Consider the following 23852-nt stretch of genomic DNA (forward strand, 5'->3'; position numbering starts at 1 on the left):
CACAAATGTAATTTTTTGCTAATAAAAAATAATTTCCAGCTCAATTATGTCTTTATTCTTCGGACTAAAAAAAAGCCGCAAAAGAGAACATTAATTATTAAAATTTATCGGCTGTTTGGATAGTACAGTCTTTAAAATGTTTCGAATACAATTTAATTTATCAACAAATTGATTAACAAATTAAAAACAGACGATAAGCGAATGCGTTTGGTTCTCATACCAAGGAAGTCGTGACCTCGGCGTGTTGGTCATCAAACCCTGCAAATAATATAAATGCTAATTAACGGAGAAAAATCTGCTTGGAGCCCTCGAAAGGTCGTGGGCTTCAAAGGATGGCGCCTGCGAGCCACAGTTATGAGGAAGCCATTTGATCATATATTTGCCTGTCAAATTTGAAATTCAAAATCGCGCCGCAGCGCCGCATCTGAGCCGAGCTCCGCGGGCTAATTTGCAAAAACGGCGCATAGACAAATTAATTGTTGTCTTGCACCTGAATGGAGACATAGAGAGCGAATAAATTGCCACCAAAATGATTTACGAGCAAGCCGGCGAATATAAATTGGCCGCACTCTCTTCGGACCGCGCGCGTTTACCGTTAACAATCGGCCCTCTCTCTCTCGCGCGCGCGGGCCCGTTTTGATGCGGAAAATAAATTGTATTATTTTAATGCTGCTTCTCATCTCGTTAATCCGCGCGCGAGCTGCGCGTTTTGATATGTTGTCGACGCCTTTTAGAGCCGGATGATGGTCAATTTTGATAAGCGGCAGGCCAAATTATTAATGACTCGTCGCCACTTTGCTGCTTGCTGCCTCCGAGAGATGAAATTGCGATAATGCGAGCGAGCGAGCGGGGCAGGGGCACGGCGAATGGAATTGAGACTTACAACTTGCACTACACGCTTTGCATGTTCGCTGTATAATATAGCGGACGCGGCGAACAGGTGCCGGCTCAGGACAAATTTATGTAAATTCAGCCTCGTGTTCCACTCGCCCCCGTAAACGGTCCGACACACTACACATTTTCTGCTAGATTCTAGCTTTTAAATTCAGTCATGATGGGACAAGGGGCTTGCCAGTGATAGTCAAATATACACATAATTTTGAAACGATTAGGATCAAGTAAGTCAAGCCGCATATAATAATCTCGGGTGAAAAATTAGGACAGATTTTTGATAAAATTAAAGCAAACATACACTTTGAAGTAGGTCAATTTTTTATATAATTGTTAGTATAATCACTAAAGACCGTCTTTGACGACGTTTCTGAGCGCACCAATCGATTCTTGAGGGTCGAATTAGGTAAAATGGATATTTTTTCCGACCAAAAAAGTACAGTGCAAGTTGCGAACTGTTTTTCCCGCCAAAACAATATGAATGCGAGAAGTGAGCATGCGTCAATAAAGAATTCATTCAAGTGGTCTCTTGCAAGTGCTCAAACCAGCTCTGACGCATGCGCAGTTCTCGCATTCATATTGTTTTGGCGGGAAAAAACGTTCGTACGTTGCGCTGGACATTTAGGTCGGAAAAAATGTCCTCTCTACCTAATTCGAGCCTCAAAAATCGATTGGTGTGCTCAGAAACTTCGTCAAAGACGGTCTTTTTTAACTAAAACGTTGAATTTTAAAAATTCCTCGTCAGTCTAGAAAAGGACCAGCTCGTGTTACTTCCTCCGCAGACATTCGTCCCTTTAAATAATTTCAAGCCTTCTGGAAATAAGGTGCGTACCAGCAAAAGTATATTGGACTGCCGAGAGCAATTCGAATAGAATCAGCTCACTCTCGGCCCTCAAACATCGCTTGGATTCTCATATTTCAACGTGCACGCAATAAAGCATGAGGTAATGGTAAAAATGACAGTATCATTCCCAAAAAAGAAACATCGTGTTGTGGACAATAATTTGCCAGAATTAAATTTAAAGACAACTCGATTAAAAATTGAATATTCTAATGTACAAAATTGTAATGAGAGCCACGAGTTCTTATAAAATGGCTGGACTTATTAAGCTAGCCCTTTTTAATAATCAAAATACACGCTAATATCCCTAGAGTAAATTTTGACACACAAAAACATATACAGGAATTATGATTCTTTTTAGTATTTTTCAATCATGAGAGATGCTACCAGAAGCGGCACGAGTAGAGAAAGAGGGAGTTCAATGCCAAATATTATCAGTTACAATCACATGACTCGCATGCGGAGCTAGAAAAGTCTACAACGCGTCGCGCGATTTTTAAGAATGAGGAGAAATTATCACAGAAGTCGTCCGTCCGCTGACTCGGTTATCTCGCTCTCTGCCGCGCTGCGTGCTCCAATAAAAGGCGAGAGATAAAAAGGTCATCATCGATAGCCGAGAGAGACACCATCCTCTGAGCTGGTATGATAACGAAAAATGCGCTTTGATTCGTGAATCCTTGACCCCGCGTCACTTCGAGTTCAATGCAGCGCATCAGCGGAGCAGCAGCAGAAAATAAAACCAGTCTGAATTTCCTCATCTGCGCACTTTCTTATACTGAATGAACAACATTTTCAGATTAAAATAACGCAGCGCCGGATTTAGGTGGAGACCTGCAGGCCAAGAGGCGAAATATATATATATATAATAAAACGCCATGCAGAGAGCGACCACCGAACGTCAACTCTCGAGGCTCCTGCTTTTATTGCTGAATCACTGCACGCAGCGTCCAAATTAATTTTCATACCAAACACGGCCGCAATTATCCTTATCGTGGCGTCTGATCCATTAGTTAATAAATTTGCTATCACCGCGCGGAGTGTTAGGAAGTACGCGCCGACTGGTTTGAATATATTTAACGCAGGGACCACGCAGGATCAACGTACATTTGCTTTGCTTTGCTTAACCAAACCGAGCGTAAAGCTCCTGATTAATCACACACACATGCGAGCAAATAAATAATATAAAACTCATTGAGAACCAAATATTGGGCGAATAGAGGTGTTTTCGTGTTGATAAGACCGCCCGCCGTGATGCACATTTTTTTTTGAAATCTATAAAGCGCTGTTTCATATATTCGTGTAATCACATGAGGAGATTTCTGTTTACTCGTGCGTCTGTCTATTTTCTCGCTCGGGCAGAGAGTATAAGAGAGGCCAGAATGCCAATTAAAATGATAACCGCGGCACATCATTTAAAGGTGACCTTTAATCCAATGCCGACGTGCCCCCAGCAGAGCATTCATTTGTTTTATTCTGTGCCCTCTACAAATTTGAGAATCGGTGGCTCATTAATTCACAGCAACATTTTAATTTACTCAGCCAATTATTTTTGTTTAAATTTTCTAAATGAAGATTTTTGTTCTTGAAAAATAGGTTTGTTCCATTTTTGACATCAGCAAAAGGAAATATCATCTTGTTTTTCAGTTTATTTTGATAATAATTTTATATATCTTTTAATTGTTACTGTTTCTACAAAAAAGAATAATAAGCTGTTTAATTTGTTCAAAAACCCAGTTCGAAATTTTAATATTGCAATTTTTGTGGGATTTTAATATGTGAGACTTCTGTATTGAGTTCGTGATTTGTAAATAATATTGTAACTTAAAGAGGAATGATACTGCAAAAGCCTGGAAAATGCTTGTTGCCAATGCATAAACTCGTCCCTTTTAGGATTCAATTAAAGCCTAAATTGTCCTAAGAAGCACTGTAATTTTTTGAGAAAATTGGTTGGAAAGTTAGCGTGCTTTTCAAATGGTAAGGGCTGTCTCCTTACTTGAAATCCGATTTAATTTCAAAACCGAGAGTTTCCCCAATAAGTGGCATACACCGTTGAACAGATCTCGACGAGAGGAATCGGAATATGCCAAGAAAATATGTTCAAGCACTGTACATTTTGGAGAAAATTGGCAAAATTTGAAATGTTATTGTAGGAAGGTCCTTTTTTATTTTTACAAATTGTTAATCAAATTGTTTATCGATCAATTGTGTATGGCATCTAACAATTCAGAGACTTGAAACCGCATGGGTTCAAATTTTGGCACTGCATGGGTTCAAATTTTCAGCCGCATTTCGCTGGTCATTTTGAAACCACACATGTGGTTTAAAAATGAAATGCGACTGTGTGGTTTAAAAATGGGACTGTGTGGTTTCAAAATTAAATTCGACTGTGAAGTTTCAAAATGACCTCATGACAATGGAAAATTATGATGACAGTTGACCTCCTATTGATAAAATTTTTGGATTGTTTGCCGCTTTTCTAAAAATTTATGTTTTTTTTATCTAGCATCTTGAGAATATATCTTCATCAAAAAATGCACGAATGTGATCCGAAAAAAAGCGGAAATTTTTATAAAAAACGCAAAAATTGAGTTTTTTTAGCAACGCAGTGTGTTTTTCGCAGTTGAAAAATGCGGGTTTTTGCGATCTGTGCAGTTTACAGCGTGTTGCAAATAAGTTGTGATTTACGATTTTTGAGTTATACAGTCTTAAAAAACACATGAGCCGGTTGCAAGCTAGCCGCCAGCCGAGCCGACGAAATTTTGCCAGCCAGCCGCCGATGTCTGTATTGACGGCTCGGAGCCGGAAATCCAGCTACGGATGAAAATGTGGGTGGCTCAGATGTCTACTCACAGTCAAATTTCGCTGGTCATTTTGAAACGAATTCGACTGTGAGGTTTCCTAGTGACCACTCACAGTTGTATTCGTGAAAGAAAAAAAAAGATAAAGATAAAAATTATGGGTGGCTGGCTGACTGGCTGGCGCGGCTGAGACGATAAAAAAGGTCGGCGGCTGGCGGCTTGAGGAAATGATCGGCCGAGTCGGCTGGCTCGGCGCGGCGGCGCGGCTGGCTCAGATGTCTGGTCATGAATAAAACAAAATGTTTGTTTAATTCAGGTGTATTAAGGTTGTGTTTATATAACAAATCCAAACTTTTCCTTCTAGCGGTATAATTTTGATGAATTGTGGGAGCATTGTGAAAGCAAAACTGCTTCCTTGTCAGTCTCAAGATAATTAATTAGCGCGGCAGAGTTAAAAAGTTCCAAAGCTAGTTTTATGCACGCGCAGGCTGGCAATCAATTATATTTGCTCGGCGGTGGATAATCACGGCGCCTTTTTATTCTCATGCGGCCGACGACAAAATGACTTTTCCCGCAGAGCAACTTATAATTAGCTCATTTAAGTTGAATTTTCCACATGGCGGATCTAAATTTCCACAGCAACTGCGCGCCGGCTGTTATTATTGCGGAGCCCGAGACCAGCGGCAGCAGCAGCCGCCTCTGCGGTGAATCTTAATTGTGTGCTACCTGTTGATGCAAAACAATTATCAGCGGTGACTGCCGTCCCCGGCAATAATAATGCACCGAGCCAGCAGAGAGAGAGAAGAGTGCAGGGAGACAAACAAAATAATAAACACTCGGCGACAGCCGCCGCCGATATCCATTTTCCTGCTGCTCCAACAACCACTTTCACGCTAAAGCAGTTTCCAGTTGCAAAACTTTTATTGCGAAGTTCCCTCAGTAGCTGGAAGAGAGTCGCCCCGTTGTTTATTTGTTTTGCTCCTTTTCATGGATAATTAGTGAGCGGCGCCGCTTAATGGCAGCCAAGACAGGAAAAAACAGGCAGTCAGACTCGCCGGTCTTATCTCAGTCTTTTCCATAAACTGACTCCCTATTCAGCCCTCAAAATCCCTGACCAAATAAAAAAGGCCTGGCACTTAATTCACCGCGTTTTGTGCCAGGAAATACAGTTAATTCAGTTGGCGTTTTCCAATAAAATTTCCTCACTGTATAAAATGTGTGGGAATGGAGTGCATTTTCTCGGTAAAAAATCCAATCAACGTCAGTTTTGTTTAACTTTCCGCAACAGTTTCTCAACACATCTTTCCTTTTTGCATCTTTCTAATCAGTCTGTCTTTTCCCAAGTTGCCTTTCAATCGAGCGAACTGCACAAATTTCCCTCAGCAACGAGACTTTACGCAAGGCGCACGCTTGATATTTTAATTAGCAATCTTTGAAAAAGATGCAGCGCGCATACCTCGGGTGGTTTCTTAATAAACAGCAGCATCTCCGCGGTGCTGGCATAAAGGAATCTAGGCGCATTATAAGTTGATTTAATTATTGAATAATTCCCTGGGCGCAGTCAATATTCGCGCTTTTTGCTGCGCTCGCAGCAGTGCATCTGCTGCCACGGAGCACGGACTATTAATAATATCAGCAGCCTCGCCAAAGGGGATGCTTCGTAATAAAAACAACCCTTTAAATGTGGGGTATGCACACATTGACGAGAGCTCCGATCCGGCCAAGTTTGCTTTGCGCCGCGCGCGCGTTTGATAGTCAGTGCCTTCGTTTTATTGCGAGGAATTCCGGCTGCATACACACACACACACACAATTTAATGGACGCGCTCCGATATGCAAATATTATGCATCCCAGCAAAACTTGTGTTTGCCGATCTGCAAAACACACGCAACGATATAATCTAATTAATCAGCGCTGCGGCAGACATGCCAACAAAAGCAATTGTGATGTGAATGAGCAAATTTCTTCATTAACGAGGTAAATATATTAAACCGATAAATTAGCTTCGCAAAAACTAATGAGATCTGAACTCAATGCCCTGACTGTTGCCAACTGATACAGCGAACTCTCTCCACCATGAAATTTTCAGACTTTTAAAGGAAAATAATAGGACCGAGCTGAGAGCGAAATTTAGATTTAGCTGATTTTCTAGGAAATTTGCATGCGGCTTGACACTTTTTCATGTCTGATTTTCAACTAAACTCTGGCAAAGTAAAAGACGAAAATAAGGAAATTCGATTTCTAGTACTGCACCGGGGTCCAGGTTGCGATCTGGGTTGGTTCCCGCCGGTCAGAAGTCAATATGGCGTAGAAAAATGGAGGTCAATCCCGAGGCAGTCCACCGGCCAATCAGAAGCGTCAAAAAAAGAGGCGTGCCGACCTAATAATTTATTTCCCGCGAATTTTGTTACATTTCCATTAGCCTGTTGTGCCATCTAACGGTCGATTCGCCAATTACTGGGCTAATCAGCTATTAGTAAAGAAGTAACAACACAAATATTAATTTTTTTCATGACAAATTTTCCAAGCCAATTTCATTTTACGTTTGTAACTTTCCCGCCGTGCTCTACCAGACGCCATATCTGCGCGGTGCGTGAATCCAGCCCCCGGTGTAGTAGTATAGAGGAAAACTGGGGGCTTTTTACAATATACTTTTTATATCAGTTCTGATCCTTCTAGAAAATATGTGAGCCCTTCGGCAAAGTTGAACTCTAAGCAATTTAAGATAAAATATTCATGAATGATGCAAAATGAATACATAAAAAAATAAATTGTCCGATATCTGAAACAAAACTCGGGCACCACCAAGAGTGACATCAGCAGCGTTGGCGGTTCATTACCCCCCTGAGGACATGATGTTCTTTTTGTTATTAACACTCGATCTTGTCTAAACATGGCCTCATTTTGTTTATAAAACGGCGACGGCGACGCAAGCGATGATGCGATGGAATGGCAAACTGCTGCTGCACTTGGTTTTAATTTTATTTTGGAGCTGTGTAGTGCTTCAAATAGGTTAATACGTGCTACACTCTCTTTCAGCGTTCTTACCAAGTTAGTTAATACACTTCACACCACAGCGGCGCGACACTCATGCTGCACTTGCGTGCAATGGGAGCAAGCAACAAGGGGTGAATTATATATAGACTGTATATGTACCACAAGCACACGTAACAAGAGAGGAAAATGCGAGCGGCATCGTGGGCGGAAATACAACATATTATATATGTGTGCGCGCAGAGAGAGCAGAGAGCAAACGTGAAAGAGTCGCGCTCTGTGTGCTCCGACTAATTCAGGTCTGGAGACTCTATATAAGTCGGCATAAATCGTAATTAACTCTGGCCTTATTTGTATGACAATCTGGAATAGCTAATGAGCAAGGTCAACACCAGCTAACTAGTAAATTAGTTTAAATACCAGGCGCAGGGCAAGGAATAAACGTTATAATGTGCGCTCTTGAACTGGGCGAACCCTCAGCTGCTAATGAATCATATAAAAGCCTAAAACAGCTGCTGTTTACGCGAAAATTATTTAGCTTGAAAACAATATAGTAATTTTTTATAATTAAATTTTATTCCCGCAATGGTGGGAAGGTTTGACAGGACGCTTTGCATTTGGTTGCGTAATGAAGACAATTAAAATGACGGCGAGTGCGTCAAACCCAGCTGAAATGCAGGCGTGCATAATATATATACATGCATAAAAGCAAAGCTAAAGCGAACGAGCGCGCGCGTGCACTGAAAATTTGGGTTAATTTGTCAGCGAGCAGCAAATAAAGCGTGGGTTGTATATGCGCGCGCGAACGGACGGTCGGTGCTGGGTGCATTGTGCATATGGAAATAAACAGAAGCCGGTGCTACTGCTGCTGCTGTAAAAGAGAGCAATGAATTCATGCATTTTTATTATTGTGTGTGCGAGCGAGTGAGCGAGCGAGCGAATGGAACGAGAGCGCGCGCTGCATTGAGCGTTCGTTTGTTGCTCGCTCGTCTTTCAATAGATTCGCACTCTTGTACGGCTTGCATTGTGGAGAAGTCTCTTTGCTGCAGCCGGCTTTGTGTACACGACACCATCAACACACGCCGACATAAAAGGCCAATTTATACTCCATCGCATTGCTCATTACAGCGCCTGAAAAATAGAAATAATAATGAGAGAGAGAGAGAGAGAGAGAGAGAGAGAACAAGCGGAACTGGAGCGCGCGGTGTGCTCGGCACCCAAGAGCAATACGGATCGAACTGTTGATGGAGCAGAAAATTAACGTGTGTGTGTGTGTATGTGTGTGTGTGCAATCTTTCAGCAAAAGGGATGACTTTCCGTAAATACAGGTGTGCGTTTATTTATTCGCGTTATTGTTGCCGTGGTTCTTTGATAAAACATTGACGGACGTTGACTCCAATTCTTCAACAAAACCTATTTCAGCAAGAATTTTTATTCATGACGTTTTGATACAGTCCCGGGTTATTTAAAATGGATTGATAGAGGGCAAAGAATTTGTTTTACAATTTCCAATAATTCAAAAAAGGACCTCACTACCAGTTAAAATTTTCCAATTTTCTCCAAAATTTGCAGCGCTTGACCACATTTTCTTGGCAGATTTCGATTCCTCTCGTCGAGATCTATCCAACGTTTTTGGGAAACCCTTTGTTGTGAAATAAAATCAGATTTCAAGCAGGGAGACTGTCCTCACCATTTGCGTGCCACGTTCCTAAAAAAATTACAGTGCTCCTTAGGTCAATTTTGGCTTCACCTAAATCCTAAGGGATGAGTTCATGCATCGGCAACAAGCATTTTCCAGGCTTTTGCCTCTTTAAGAGTCCAAAGTAAGAGAGTTGTTAATTCTTGAAAGACTGCATTGATAGTCAAACCATTTCCTTGTTCATTTATTTTTTTACAACCTCTGCTCGGCACGTCCCGTGGCCTAAGAGCTCAACCAGGTCCCAAAAACACCGCCGAGTGTAAAACATGGGTCCTAAGTAGCCGCAGAGGAGCTTGGGCCCAAATATGGCCATCTTTTCGCCCCCCTGAACCAAGTTATTTTATTTAAACGCCAGAAATTTGTCCCTATAAAGCAGGTGGAAGTGAGGTAACCAGTAGCAAGTGGCGGGTCGGCGCCGGTGCGGCTCCCTAACTGTCGAGATATTAGCCAACTTTTTCAGGGCTGCATTTGCTTACCACCAGGTTTTTTTCACCTCTGGTTTTTAACGGTTTTTACCATTCATTTTTACCAATTTCTTGAGCAAGAATTGCAAGAAATTAATTTTTTTCATTTTTCTTATCTGAAAATCTAAAATTTTGGTCAGAGTGCTCAAAATTTCCTCCACTGTGCAGTTATTTTATTTTAAATTACCATTTTGCTGCCTCAATTTCTCCAAAAATGTGTCTCGGAAAATTTTTCAAGTCGAGGTTATAAATTTATAATTAGAAAACTATTGAAAAATAAGGTGAAAACATTGCCTGCAAGCCGTTTTTTAACACTGCACTTCATTTTTTTTGATAAAATGCGGGTTTTTTGCAATCCTGAACTTTTTACATTATTAGATCCCAGAAAATCAATAATTAAAAATTTAAACTCAACGCACTGCCACAGAATTTTTAATTATAAAGGTTCAGAAAAACATCTTCAAACAAAAGGGTTGGATAAAATTATGCATCAGGGCGTGCAGCGCGTATATCGTTCTCTAATCAATTTCCCCTGCTGGACGGCTGTTCCGCGGAAATGTTTATTTTCACGTCAGGCCGAGCTCATCTATCAAACAAATTGCTGCTTCCAAGAAGTGCAGCCACGTCGAAATGGGTCACTCGATCTAGAGAATATGACACATTGAGCTGGTGCACCGCACAAACTCACCCTCACACCCCCTTTTGTACAAGAATCGCGCCGCAATACACAGCACTCGTCAGGAGGAGCTTTTCTATGTATGTATTGTTGGTGCGCGCGGCTGGCAAAAAACGCACCGCGCGCTCGCTCTATTTATCCTGGAATTGCTCAGACGTGTGTGAAGACGAGTGATAGATGGAATGAAATTAAGATTTCTGCGAACTCGAGGCGGCGCACGCGTTGCAGCTGCCCGATTGGCTTGACGGTAATTAATGCCACCGCTCATTGTGCCCGGCGAGCACTCACTATGGGTACGTATGCAACCAGCCGCTCGCTTTGTATCAGGTGCACACAATTGCACTGTGTGACTAATGCGCCGGCACTTATCTTCTGGCGAAACTCTCCCGTCCCGTCGCGCAACTGACGACGACCAAGACTCTCCTGCACGAGATGGATGGATGAATGGATGAGGTTTAATCAGAAATCCAATAATTTAATCACGGCTACTCGCTACTTTTCACTGCAATGCTTTCAGCTATGCGCACCACACACTCGAGTGAAATACGGGCATGTGGCTTTGAAACGCGCTTCTTCTTCTTGACTCTCTTTTGATTTGAAACCTGGTGACAGCACGGAGAGCAAATTCGCTTCACTGCGGATGTAAAAATATAAAGTGGAAGACAGTCGGTTTTTAAATATTGCAAGCATTTTCTGGTTTTTTGGTATTACTTTACACATATTTGGTCAAAACTGTTAATTAAAAAACTTCTCATGGAAGAAAAATCGGATATCCTTTATTTAAAAAGTCGTCGTTTTATCTATGGCTACTATAGTTTCAGCTTTAAATTTAAGCAATAAATAAACAAATACTTAATTTAAAAGGAAAATTATGAGAAAGGTACATTTAATTCTACTGATTTCACATTAGCTATTCCCACAAGCAAAATCAGGAATGACAAACAGCAAGAAAGTCGAAAAAATGTAAAATAAAATTTATATTACAAACTTTTGCCCTCAGAAACAAATTCATAGCCTCAGTATTAGCTGCAGTGAATTTTGAATAAGCGATTGTTGAAAATAGCTCTCATAAACAAGGAGAGAATTATTTCATATCTGTTCTTGCATGTTTCTCCTTAATACGATTTATTCCGTTTTAATAATTGCTGAAATATGTCTGCAGTTGAAAGCAAAATTTAGTAAGAATAAATAAAAAGACAAAATTTTCAACGAGCGATTTTTACTTCCCTTGCAAAAGAATTTAACACGTAAAATATTATTGACAAACTTTGTGCGCACTCACTGCGTTTTGTCTTATTTGAAATATGGTTTATTTTCAGAATCAGCCTTCAGGGCGCACCATGTAATAGATCTCTAAACTGCGGGGTGCAAGTTAAAATTTCATGTATTGTGCGAATGTACAAAAAATAATTGAGAGAGACCCACTCCACGGGAGTTCTCGACTCAGTGACGCAGCAAAAAACTTGTTTACACAAGTGTACTACAGGTGCGTGTACCTATTAAGGGGTTATCGGTCATAGATTTTAGGGTCCTTTCGATTCCTTTGAATAATTGACAGCCATAGCCAAATTCTTGACAGCAAAATGAAAAGCAAAAGACAATCACTATTCAAGTCTGAAAATTTTTGAAAACCACACAAGATGTATATTTTTATATCCTATCTAAATATTTTGAGTTCTCAGAAAATTGAAGAATAATTTCTCGGCCCCTTCTTTCTTGTAAACGGACAGCTTGCAAAATTTATGAGGTAAGACTCAACAGCATAAAAATAAATTTAAATGAAACCCTTAATGTTTTGACGCACAACAGCACAAAATTTAAGAAAAATCTGATCTCTTTTGTGCCATCTATCAAAGGAATCGTTAAATTGATTCAAAATCATAGCGTGAATTTAACATTTGAAGAAATAATTGTGCGTCGCTCAACAAACATCCAATAAAATTTCATTGTACAGAGTTGATTATTACCGTTTTCTTCCAACAAGGAAATTCACGTTTGGTCGTTGAGCTCTGCGCAATTTTTCCACTACCTATTTATAGACGTGTACATAAAAGAGTTCAATACATAAATTAATGCTTAAATTGTCATTATTCGTGAGATTAAATGAACAGTTTTCGAGATGCAATTTTTACTATCTTGTATATAGCATCGGCCAGCATGGTACATCGCAGCAGAAAGCGATCATAAAAAGGGCACCCGTTCATCGTTGTCACACAAGTCTCTCAATCTCAGTCCTCGCGTGTCCATCAACAGCGCAATCAATTATAATCGGGAGCAATGCATCTCTTTCTCTCTCTCTCTCTTTCTGGCGCACTCGCGTCCTAGGTCAACCTTTTTTTCTTTGCGCACCTCTACGTCTTCTCTCTCCGCGCGGCAGGATTTTCGTGCGCGCCAACCCCTCGTATATATAGCTGGCTGCGAGATGTATCGAATTTCTCGGCGCATTGTTTCGCCTCGGACTTATATGCTCGTGCAATAAATAAATAAATAAATATACGCGCAGTTCATTACCGTGTGTGCACAGGGTGGGTAGATGTATATTATGTTTTATTATCCTGGGGCCTCAGCTCATTCTCCTCTATTCACCTGCCTGTTTTGTGAGAGCTGCCCTGAAACAGAGAGAATATAATACACAGTTCATTGACGCGCGCACTTTGTGTGTGTGTGTGGGTATTAGTAAATGAGTCGATTATTCGCAATGGCACAGGAATGGCCTCCAGAGAATGGCTATTGCTCGCGCGCAAACCTTTTCGCGCGCGCTCGGTCAGCAAAAGCAGTGAATGTGACGGCGTAATCAAATTAGCGTAAGAGGAAAACAAGGGAAGGGTGATCGGGCAGTAAGGGTGTGAAATCAACGAGAGGCTATTACTATTTTCTTCGCACCTCATTGTCAGAGAAACCTATTGGAGAACACGCCAGCTGATTTTCCTCGAAACCGTGTCAACTAGATTCTATATATACATATGTTAAGATGCAGCGCGTGTGTGTATATTATGTGCTTCGTCAAGTGTTCTCGGTCATGGAATAAGTAAGGGGCATATGCTACACACTTATTCATGAACAGATGGACATATACTTCCATAAACACAAAAATCATTTAGCCTCACAATCAGATTTTTTAAATATTCATTAGATAACGTAACGCATAGATAAAATAATTATTTGGTTTATCACCTGGTGCCAGATCACCGCGATGCGCAGATATGGCGTCTAGTAGAGTACGGCGGCAAAATTACAAACGTAAAATGAAATTGGCTTGGAAAATTGATCATGATAATTCCTCCAGCACAATCAATATTTTTGTTGACATTTCTGATTAGCCCGGTAATTGGCGAATCGAACACCATTAGGCACACCAGCCTAATGGAAATGTAACAAAATACGCGGGAAAGAAATTATTAGGTCGGCACGCCCCTTTTTTGACAACTTCAGAAACAAAGAGGGGAGCTTGACATGGAGTAGAAGATAGAACTGGAAATCAAGATGCGCGAGGGCTCGGCCGAATTGATGGCCGCAATCACAGACACTGCTCACGACCAATGAACGCATGAGCACCTACATGGCCGAATTGCAAAGAAGGAAAAGCACAAATACGTCTCATAAGCAGAACTGGACAAAGTCTAGCGCGCGTTGCCGTTCATGTGGCGCGGCGTGGACCACTTCAACAACAAGGGAGACTACCACCGCTTTGCTGTCTTCTGCGTCTGGCTCGCCTTGGCACGGACATTTTGTACACTACTCTGGTGACCCCGGTGGACAGGTCGATGACTGACGTCACCTTCCCTGATTCCATTGTTTTCATGCCCTCTGACTTCACTCTACGCCTGGAGGTGGCTGAAGACCTCAGCATGGCTTCTGCGCTTCGCAAACTTCGCTCATCCGTCAGCAGAACTGTCGGCAAGAAGTTGGCCGCCTCCCTCAACTTGCACTAGGGCCGCAGTTTCATCTGGTTGCATCTGCCAATCTGAATCTCACAGGTAGTGTTCAAGGTTCAAACCCATGATTTGGAAACTGAAACACTTGATAACCGTCTTCATGAGGTGCCAATGTTTGGGCATTTCTGCTACCGCTTGGCAGCGCAGCCCAACTGCATGGGCAAAGAGTTAATGAGCGGCGAAGTTTCGCTTCGGACAAGTGCCAAAGCCAGCCTCGAGGTCTCGCACCTCCAGTGGCTCCGGCTTGAAGTTCAAGGCTTTCTTGAAAGGCCATTGGCCCTTCAAGAGCAGCGGCTAAATTTAGTTGCTCCACTTTTGAACTTTTTTGTGAAACACAAAGCCTGGAATCTCACATTTGCTTTGGCAGTTGAGTTTTCGAGCGACAATTATGTCAAATTTCTTATTAAATATTCCACGCAGCCCACATATTGTGTTGTAAATTGTATGTAGTAGTTAAGTAAATAAAAGTTCAACATATATTTGAAATTTCAAATTGCATTTTACCCAATTAACCAAATTCCAAAATCATTATTAATTTTTCCAGAAGAAAATCACAATGCTACGATTTCTAGGAAAACCCTCTTTGCATATCAGGCTGCAGAACTCCAGGCTAGACGCATTTTGTTGTAATTTGCGTCGCATTAGTGTGATTTCCTGTAAGTGCTGCGGTGTTTTGGCGTGTGTAAATTTAACGCCACGCTCTTGCCTGCAATTGGGGGTGACATCATCAGTGCCGTTTGCCGAGAGCCTTTCCGAGAAAATAATTAGTGATGCTGCTCTTGCATGTCAATTTGAGACAAATGGACTGACAGCCTGCGAATAATGGCAGGCATTATCCCGAATGACGAGAAAAGAGAGGTGTAAGTGTAAGTACTCGCACAGTTTGCTTATAACGCTTTTCAAAATGCAAACAGTTCCTTCCCGTCATTATGCGGATGCCGAGCGCAAACTCAAAAGTGTTTAGAAAGTTTAAAACAATAGTCTAGAGAGCTTGATTTTTTTAAAATAATTTTTGTATTGAAATAGACACAAAAATAATTGAACTAAGGATTGCAGAGCTTGATTGTCAATATGTGTTTTCGTGTCAAGGTGGTATATTTAAAAAAATATCGGGTACATGATATATTTACTCTTTTCTCTATAGGGGCATGGAACAGAAAAAAATATAGCTTGGGGACTCATCTTCTGCTGGAAGGCAAAAGAAAGGTTACTGTCACAACAATTGATGTACACCCTCTCGCGCCCTACTTTATACTGCAAACAGCTACCTGCTATAATTTATAGAGGCACCTTTCTTACAAAAATAAATGCACAAATGCGCGTTTTCTTCTAAACTGTATAACAATTCTCGGAAATAAAAAAAAACGTTGAATAGGAAAGCACTGGGTGGCCTGTACACATTTGAGCACAAGGTGTATAAATTTTTCTTAAAAGGCTAGACCATAAATTGTCTTGCAAGTAATATTTTAGGCTTTATCTCTAAAAAACCGAGAATAAAATCATTTGTGTGCCCTTTTCTTTTTAAAACGGAAAATCAATGTTCTGAAAGACGTGCACTTGGTACGCAATGTCTGTGCGACAGCTATTATGCAACCGAGAAGAGCGAACATTTAAATTATTAGCCAATTAAATTGCAGTTCCAAGTTTTTGCGTTGCGCGGGCGGGCGGTGGCAGCTGTGTGGTTTCATTAAAAACTTTTCATCATTATAATCACGCGGCAGCTTGTTACTTTTTATCACGTGATTAAAATAGCATTATACATGTGCCATCCTCCTTTATCATCAACATCATCATCACTGCCGACGCCGCTGTCTTGTTATAACAAAACAGGCACACACACACACACGACACAATAAAATGCATCCGCAGCCAGGGCGAAATGTGTATAAATGAACCCCAGCCGTGTATATACACGTACATTACCGGGTTTATTTCGTGCTTTGGCTCTTCAGCGGCTTTATTATAGTGTATATGTCGTGTGTTTTTGTTTTTGACGGCGTCTAGAGCTGTTTGGAATACAAACAGCACATATATACACACACACTTCACCTTTTGGAAACACACGGCGGCATGCCCGAGCTGCTGCGCGCACGTATATGTGTTCCCTTTTCGCGAAAAGTTTGTTTTTCTTTATAATTGCACTCGCTATATGAAACGAGAGACTAATTGCAATTTTCTTTTACACGTCCTTTCCTTCTTTCAATTTCTGAGTGAGCTGCACTGAAAGAGTTGCTTTTGCTCTTTGAAACGAGCAGGCTTGAAAGCAAGCATCGCGAGAAATGTCAAAAGAAATGCGTGCACATTTATCAATTAGGTTAATAATCGCTTAGGTGTGTATGAAATTTCTCACACGCCGAGAACAATTATTATAGCCTCTAATTAGATCGTGAACTAACGCCACGTCATAGAGATGGAAAACTTCTGCGCATTGTTTTCGTCGATTTTTATCACAAATTGACGTAGGTAAGAAGCGGCGGCGGCGTCACTTGGTTTGATAACCCTGCAGAATAACCCATATATTAATTTCCTCATTGGTTGCAAACAAAAACAACAAATTTGTTATCTCGTCTCCACGCTCATTCAGCTTGACGCGGCCAGCAACCGGTTGAATTATACATTTCGCGTGACTAATGGTCAAGTGTGGGTGCAAAGCAGGGAAAAATAATACTGCGACGTAGGTATTCCCCAAGCGCGGCACGCTTCTTAGCGTGGCTCTTATCATTCTCCGGGAAAAAATGAGTGCGCGCAGCGTGCAAAACAAATATATATGAACGCTGGAATGCGTTCCCGGAATCTAGTTATATAAAATTGTGCAATAAATCTGCGGAACTGATGGACTCATAAAATTTACTTAAGAATTTACAATTAAGAGTTTTTCAACACTTCTCAAATGAGCCTCTTTTGTTGACAGAATAAAATGTCCAAAATGATACATCCTTGAATCTGGTCGATCAATCATACTTAAGGTGGATGACCTCTCGTGTCGAGAGCATCACAACAAACTTGCCAGATTATAAAGTGAAAATGTAAAGCATGGATATATTTTCCCTGCGCCAGAAAACATGAAAAACAATAAGGTTCATTTTTCACCGAGAGCATCATTATATAAATGCTATAAAAACGCAGCGGCAGCAGTGAAAAATAATTTTTAACGAGTCTGACGAGAAACCTTATACGAACGCGGCGGCGAGAGCAGTGCACACACCCGCCCCGGACGGCAGACCTGCAGCATGGCTTGTCATTTGCAGCACACGTAAAAAAAGCGCCGATCTGTGCCGAGAAAACTGCGTTGGTGTCGAGAAATATTTCTAGATTGCTTTCGAATGACATTGTAACAAAGTACCTGTCAACCAGCAGGCACCATAAAAAGATGAAATTTAATGATTGCTGCCGCGCCACTTCACCTGCCTTCGCCGTTTACATGCATATTTTATCCCTGCAGCCGCGACCTTATCAATATGATTTCATTTTTTGCCCGTGCAGATCCATCAATCGGCATTTTTCACACACACCTCATCTCGACGGGAATTTATTTTTGCTCGGAAAGGAGAGCAGTCACGGCAAACCACGCCCGACTTGGCGCTGACTTCTTGTCGTATAAGCGAAATCAATCAATTTTATTCGGATCTCACGCCGTTTTTCAGATCATGTGCATAAATTCTATACCGAGCCAATTAACAATAGGAATAAATTATTGTTGTTTCTTAAAGGCTGAAGGTTGCTCAAATTGAAAACCGAGATAGATGCTTCGAGAACTGAGTAAAATGAAAACTTGGAAGGAATTTAAAGTAATTCTATAGAGCATTATGTGTTCAACCCACTGGAATTTTAATAGCGCGTGCATTTAAATATAGCAAGTTAATAGTGCTGAATTTAAATACAGTGAAAATTTCATTCTATTTCCAAGCGATTGATCAAAAATAAATTGGAATATCAGCCTACGCAGCACAGCATGTTTATGCAGGCTGTTGGAAATTTACCCAATGGAACGGAAATTCTAAAGTTGGGAAGAGCCATCCATGGCTATATGTACACCAAAGCAAACAAACAAGAAATGACACATTTTTCTTGAGTGCAGTTGTATATAGGTGTTCAAAAGATGCCTTAAAACGCGTCGTGTTTATCAAAAATATACCTGCGTGCAACATGTTGCAACTCAAGAAAAATATATATTTCCCTGTATAGCTTTTGTGCAGGGTATTTTTCTCTTCAAATATTCACTCTTAAGATTCTGTTAGTCATACGAAAAGTATTTAAAATCATACGAATTCATAAAAGCTGGCTGCTGGCTGTCTCCAAGAAATTCTAATAAGTTGATAATCGAAATAAAGGCAATCCCCATTTTCAACAGTGCTGCTCATCGATTTTTCCTTCCACGGCAAATTACGCATTAATAAGTAAATTAATTAGGAGCCGATCGCGGCGGGGACGACTATTAATCAGAGCGATGTGCGGCGCGAGGCCTGTGGCCCTGTGCCAATATGTATAGGTGAGTTTGACGCCTTTGGAGCCGCGGCGGCGGCGGTGGCGGCGGAGGAGAGAGGAGCACGCAGCCAGCCGCGCTATGGTGTGTCTGTAAAAGGTCACCTTTAAGCCCATTCATAGCGCTGCTCGCTCTTTTGTTGGTGTAGGTCCTGATGCGTCTCGCAAATTCGACGCGCAATCTCTCTCCGCGCCGCCGAGGCAGGCAGGCAGCGCAGCAGCGGCGGGGCAGCATGGGACCCATCTCTCTCGTCTCAGTCGGTCGCTCTGCGCCGTTTCCGTTCGATCCGCCTGCTGAGTTATGATTTTTAATTATTTAATGCTGGGAATTAAACGGCCGTAAATATATCTCGAGAAGTTGTGGGCTCGCCGCCGGCCCACGTAACCTCTCTCGCTCGAGTGGCGGAGGCACAAATAACTTGCTCTTACTGCTGCTGGGTGATTTATTATTTACGCGTATGATTAGAGATGAGATTCCGTTCTTTGGTCACTAAACTGATGGTTAATTTATATAATGCCTGAGATATATTAATGACCAAAGTCCGCGCAACGAGAAGAATTTTGGTCAAAATGCATTGAACAATTTTTCATTGAATCACAACGTGACGCTTATGAAATATGCGTCATTCCGTATCCATGACTCACTGACAGTGATGCAGCTGGCTCAAATAAATAAACCACGTTTTAAGTGTCATTCACTGAACAGGGAATATCTAACAAGTGCTGTGAACATTCGAGAGTTTCAAATTAAAATAAATAAGTGTGCGTCTAACCGTATAATGTTTACAAAAATCCTTTGAAATAAAGAGAAGCAATGACGTGTTGCAAATATCACCATTTGAAGCTTATAATATGAGATAGTAAGTTCCGTTAACTGCTCAAAGTTAAGCTTCACAGAAAGTTTGTGAAAATTCTTTGTCACCTTTACTGGAAAATAAATACGAAAAAACTTTGGATATAGATCGTGACAAGTGGGATCGAAATCATGCTGAATTTGTTTTGACAAACGACCGGTCAATTTTTTGAGAAATTTGGCAAAATCTAAAATAGAAAGAAATTTCCTGTGGGTGCTGATTTCATTATTGCACTTTGTAAAGACATAAACTGTTGCTAAAATTATTAAAAAGTAAACTCAAAACTAACAGAGTCAAAATGCAAAATGATCTTAATTGTTGTCCTGTATAAACTCTTCTTTAAAGTGGAATGATACTGGGCAACAATTGAAAATTATTTAAATTGTTGGATGGCTTAAACAATTGACCGATAAACAATTCGTTCAACAATTTGCAATGATAAAAAAAATTTCCTTCCTACAATAAAATTCAAATTTTGCCAATTTTCTCAAAAATTTACAGTGCTTGAACATATTTTCTTGGCATATTCCGATTCCTCTCATCGAGATCTGTCCAACGGTGTATGCCACTTATTGGGGAAACTCTTGGTTTTGAAATTAAATCGGATTTCAAGTAAGGAGACAGCCATTACCATTTGAAAAGCACGATAACTTTCCTGGCAATTTTCTCAAAAAATTACAGTGCTTCTTAGGTCAATTTAGGCTTTAACTGAATCCTAAGTGATGAGTTTATGCATTGGCAACAAGCATTTTCCAGGCTTTTCCAGTATCATTCCTCTTTAATGGGTTGCATTGGTATTTGCATAGCGCACCACCGCTTTAAATAAAATTCCTGCCGAATTAACAAGAGTAATACTATAAACCCTGGAAAATGCTTGTTGCTAATGCATGAACTGATCCCTTAGGATTCAGTTGAAGCCAAAATTGACCTAAGGAACACTGTACATTTTTGAGAAACGTGTGGCTGCAAAGTTAGCACGCAAATGGTGTGAGGACTATGTCTCCCTACTTGAAATCTGATTTAAGTTCACAACAAAGGGTTCCCCCAAAGTTTCACACACCGTTGGATAGATCCCGAAGAGAGGAATCGAAATCTGCCAAGAGAATGTGGTCAAGCGCTGTACATAATGGAGAAATTTAGAATTTTATTTGTTGCAAGGTCCTTTTATGATTATTGGAAATTTAAAAAAAATTGTTATTGCATCTATAAATTGAAATAATTTTCAAGCAACACAAAATTTGCCTCAAATTTTTTAAATCATAACTGCACTCCATGATAATTATATCTTCCGCGGAGCAGATGAGAGTGCGTGCGTTGGCCTGCAGCTTCTGAGAAGACAATGATTTTCATAGTCAGACGACGCCACGGGTGCAATTAGTAAATTGCATTATTTGTTGTTGTTTTCCCGAAGAGATCTATTATTTTTTTCCTGAAATAAATCCACACGAGCGCGCTAACCACCCACCCACCCAGCCAGCCATCCACCCGCCCTCTCTCTCGTGCTTGCCGGACTTGATAATCATTCTCCGCAGGCCCAATTTGAGCGTAAGTGCTTTATTTCGCTCGGTTCCACTATAAATATAACGAAGCGTTTATTGCTGCTCGGCCGGTGTAATTCCGACTAAACGAGAGAGGTTTTTGAACTATGATTTGCCCGGTTCACTAGCTTTTTTGCTCGCTCACGAGCAATTTAGAATGCATGTTGTCGCGTCGTTGTTTGTCATTATTGGCACTCTTTTGAAAGTGTGTAATTTGCGCAGCAAAAAACACCAATGTGATTGAAAACAACAATGTGCGCAACAGGAGGAAATTTGAATTTCAAAAAGGTAGAATGCATTATTTTGCCGTTGCGAAAACGTCTGTCAGCATACCATAGAGTTTCCAGGCAGCAGCCGCATTGTCGTTCTCTAATGAAAATGATACATTTGTGCAGTCTCGTGGCAAAAGTTTGTTGCGTCGCTACAAAGTGGCTGTTAATAAAGTGTATAAAAAGTAGAAAGAGTAAGTAGTTCAGAGTAGAGCAGTTTTTGCGCCGAGCAGCGCGACTTTTTCAATTATCCTTTCGCGTGTCTCCGCTGGTGCAGCCATTTCTTTACATTTTTTTTTTCATATAATATACCGACCGCCGGTTCTAATTTCAATTGCTGCTGTTATTTTCCCTCTCCCAAGTATAAGTCTCGACGGAGGTCGAAAATTGGCGCAGCATGCACGCTAAGCTTATTTTGCGGCGCTCTCCCCGAAGTCATTTTAAAACTTGAGCTGCATAATGAGGGTGAGAAAAAGCGGCTGCTGCGTGTGCACATTTTCCACATTTGGTCGGTCGGTTGGTCGGTCGGTTGGTCGGTCGGCAGGCCGGCCGTCCGGCCGGGATGGCAACAAGCATGCACTCGCGTGCGAATTCCCAGCAGGGCGGTTGGGACAAATACACATAGCAGTGTAATAATCATCATCGTCGCCGGGAACATGCTGCACTTGCAATATTAGACGTCGCCGGGGTGTGTTGCAGAAAGTACGCGCCGCTTTGTGATCACGCTACACCGTCGCCGCAGCGCAGGATCATCTTCCTGAATGCGCTCCGTTATATTTAGTGCTAACAGACGAGGCTAAACAGAACTATATGCGCAACCCACGGAGCAAATTATCCACCAGTGCTGTGCAGCTGATTAAAATTTGCGATGCACAATTTCACCGGCGCGCAGCAGACAAAGCAGAAGCAGCAGCAGCAGCGATATTTCGTTTCGCGACAAAGAGATGCAGAGCAAGATAATTTGCGAAACGGACGCACGTACCGACGAGTTGCGTTCGTTGGTTAGCGCCGCGTGAATTCGCTACTTCGCCTTTTGTTTCAGTCGCCGTTCTGAAAGGACGCAGACAGGTGCTTCGTCGCTCACCACCCATGTTCACGTTCACGGAGGTGTTTGAGCGTAATGAGTTCGATTGCACACCCAACACCGACGTGCATGTTTCAAAATAATGAGTTCTATTCAAAGATGGCTAATCTTTCCATATATTTGAGAGCGCAATTCGCTGAATCCTATTAATTTAATTGTAATGCCTTATACATGAATGTAATTTTATTAAGTTTTAGAGAAATAATGCTGCGTGTTCATAACTTACCATATTTTAATTTTTCCATGAATTGTTAGTAGAAAATGTCCAATTTTACTCTCCAACATCGACCGAAACGCTTTGAAAAATGCATGCGGTGACATGTTCCTGCCTGAAACGCTTCAATTTTTTACTTAATTTAAATTTGAAACAGTGGACGAATTGCCGTCTCTTCTATTAAAGTCAAGAAGACAATTCATAAAAAATAATATAATATAATACCTTCAGGAGAACGGTGATTGCATCGCAAATCGCAAAAAGGTCATCTTGGGCTATGCTGATCTGGTCTTCGATTTTAAAGAGGCAGAAAAGTAGACAGTGAAGTCGCAGTGGTCTGGAAAAAATTCATATGAATCAACCAATTTAAGTTTATCTTACATAATATTGGCCAAACGCCAACACAAAAACAAAGCCATTGTACTACATATTATCACGCCTCTCTCGGACTGCAATTATAATATGTATAGTGCCTTAAGGAGTGCGAAGACATGTGAGGAACTTCTGCGTTCGCATGTTATTGAACGATCTAAAAAAAGTCAATTAATCACGATAACTATTTGGCAATTTATTTTAAGAATTTAGGATCATTATTGTGTCCCTGTCTGGTAAGGTTTTCAGCTCACATCAATCAGTTTTAGGTTGCGACGAATCAGCTCCCCTTTGTGTACGTACTCTGCAGGTGATGCCGACTCTCAATCATTACGACATGTTAGGTCAGCTCCAACCTGGCTCCAACCTGCTCCAACCCCTCCAACCTGGCTGGTCGTCGACATTTTTGTTGTTTGTTGTCACCAACGACACTAGCTGCAGGCCCAGGCCATGGAGATGCATAATAATTTGCGTTATATCTACATTCATATTATGACAGTTTGTTGAGCATGCATTGTTACCAACGGTTTTCCTATTATTATTTTGAATCTTTGGGTTAATTATATGTTTCCGTCATTGGATAGAGAGTTATGTATGTATCATATGTAAGTAGAGAAGAGATGCACATACATAATGCACAGATTAAGAGTTATGTATATGTATATTGTATCTTTCAGTTTCATTATACATAATTTCAGCTGAATTATGTATGTATTGTGTGTGCTCCTTCTGACATGACGT

At 41.1% G+C, this 23852-nt stretch overlaps 1 long non-coding RNA gene across 1 annotated transcript; it reads right to left on the reverse strand.

The window, feature by feature from the left end:
* Positions 1-11521: 11521 nt before the first annotated feature.
* Positions 11522-23168, reverse strand: LOC135948353 (uncharacterized). Its single transcript, XR_010575797.1, has 4 exons — positions 22965-23168; positions 22752-22862; positions 18886-19074; positions 11522-12972 (listed from the first exon to the last, which is right to left on the reverse strand). It is a non-coding gene; the product is annotated as an uncharacterized LOC135948353 (long non-coding RNA).
* Positions 23169-23852: the final 684 nt, after the last annotated feature.

The sequence above is a fragment of the Cloeon dipterum genome, chromosome 1 (genome assembly GCF_949628265.1).
Source record: "Cloeon dipterum chromosome 1, ieCloDipt1.1, whole genome shotgun sequence".
Taxonomy (NCBI): domain Eukaryota; kingdom Metazoa; phylum Arthropoda; class Insecta; order Ephemeroptera; family Baetidae; genus Cloeon; species Cloeon dipterum.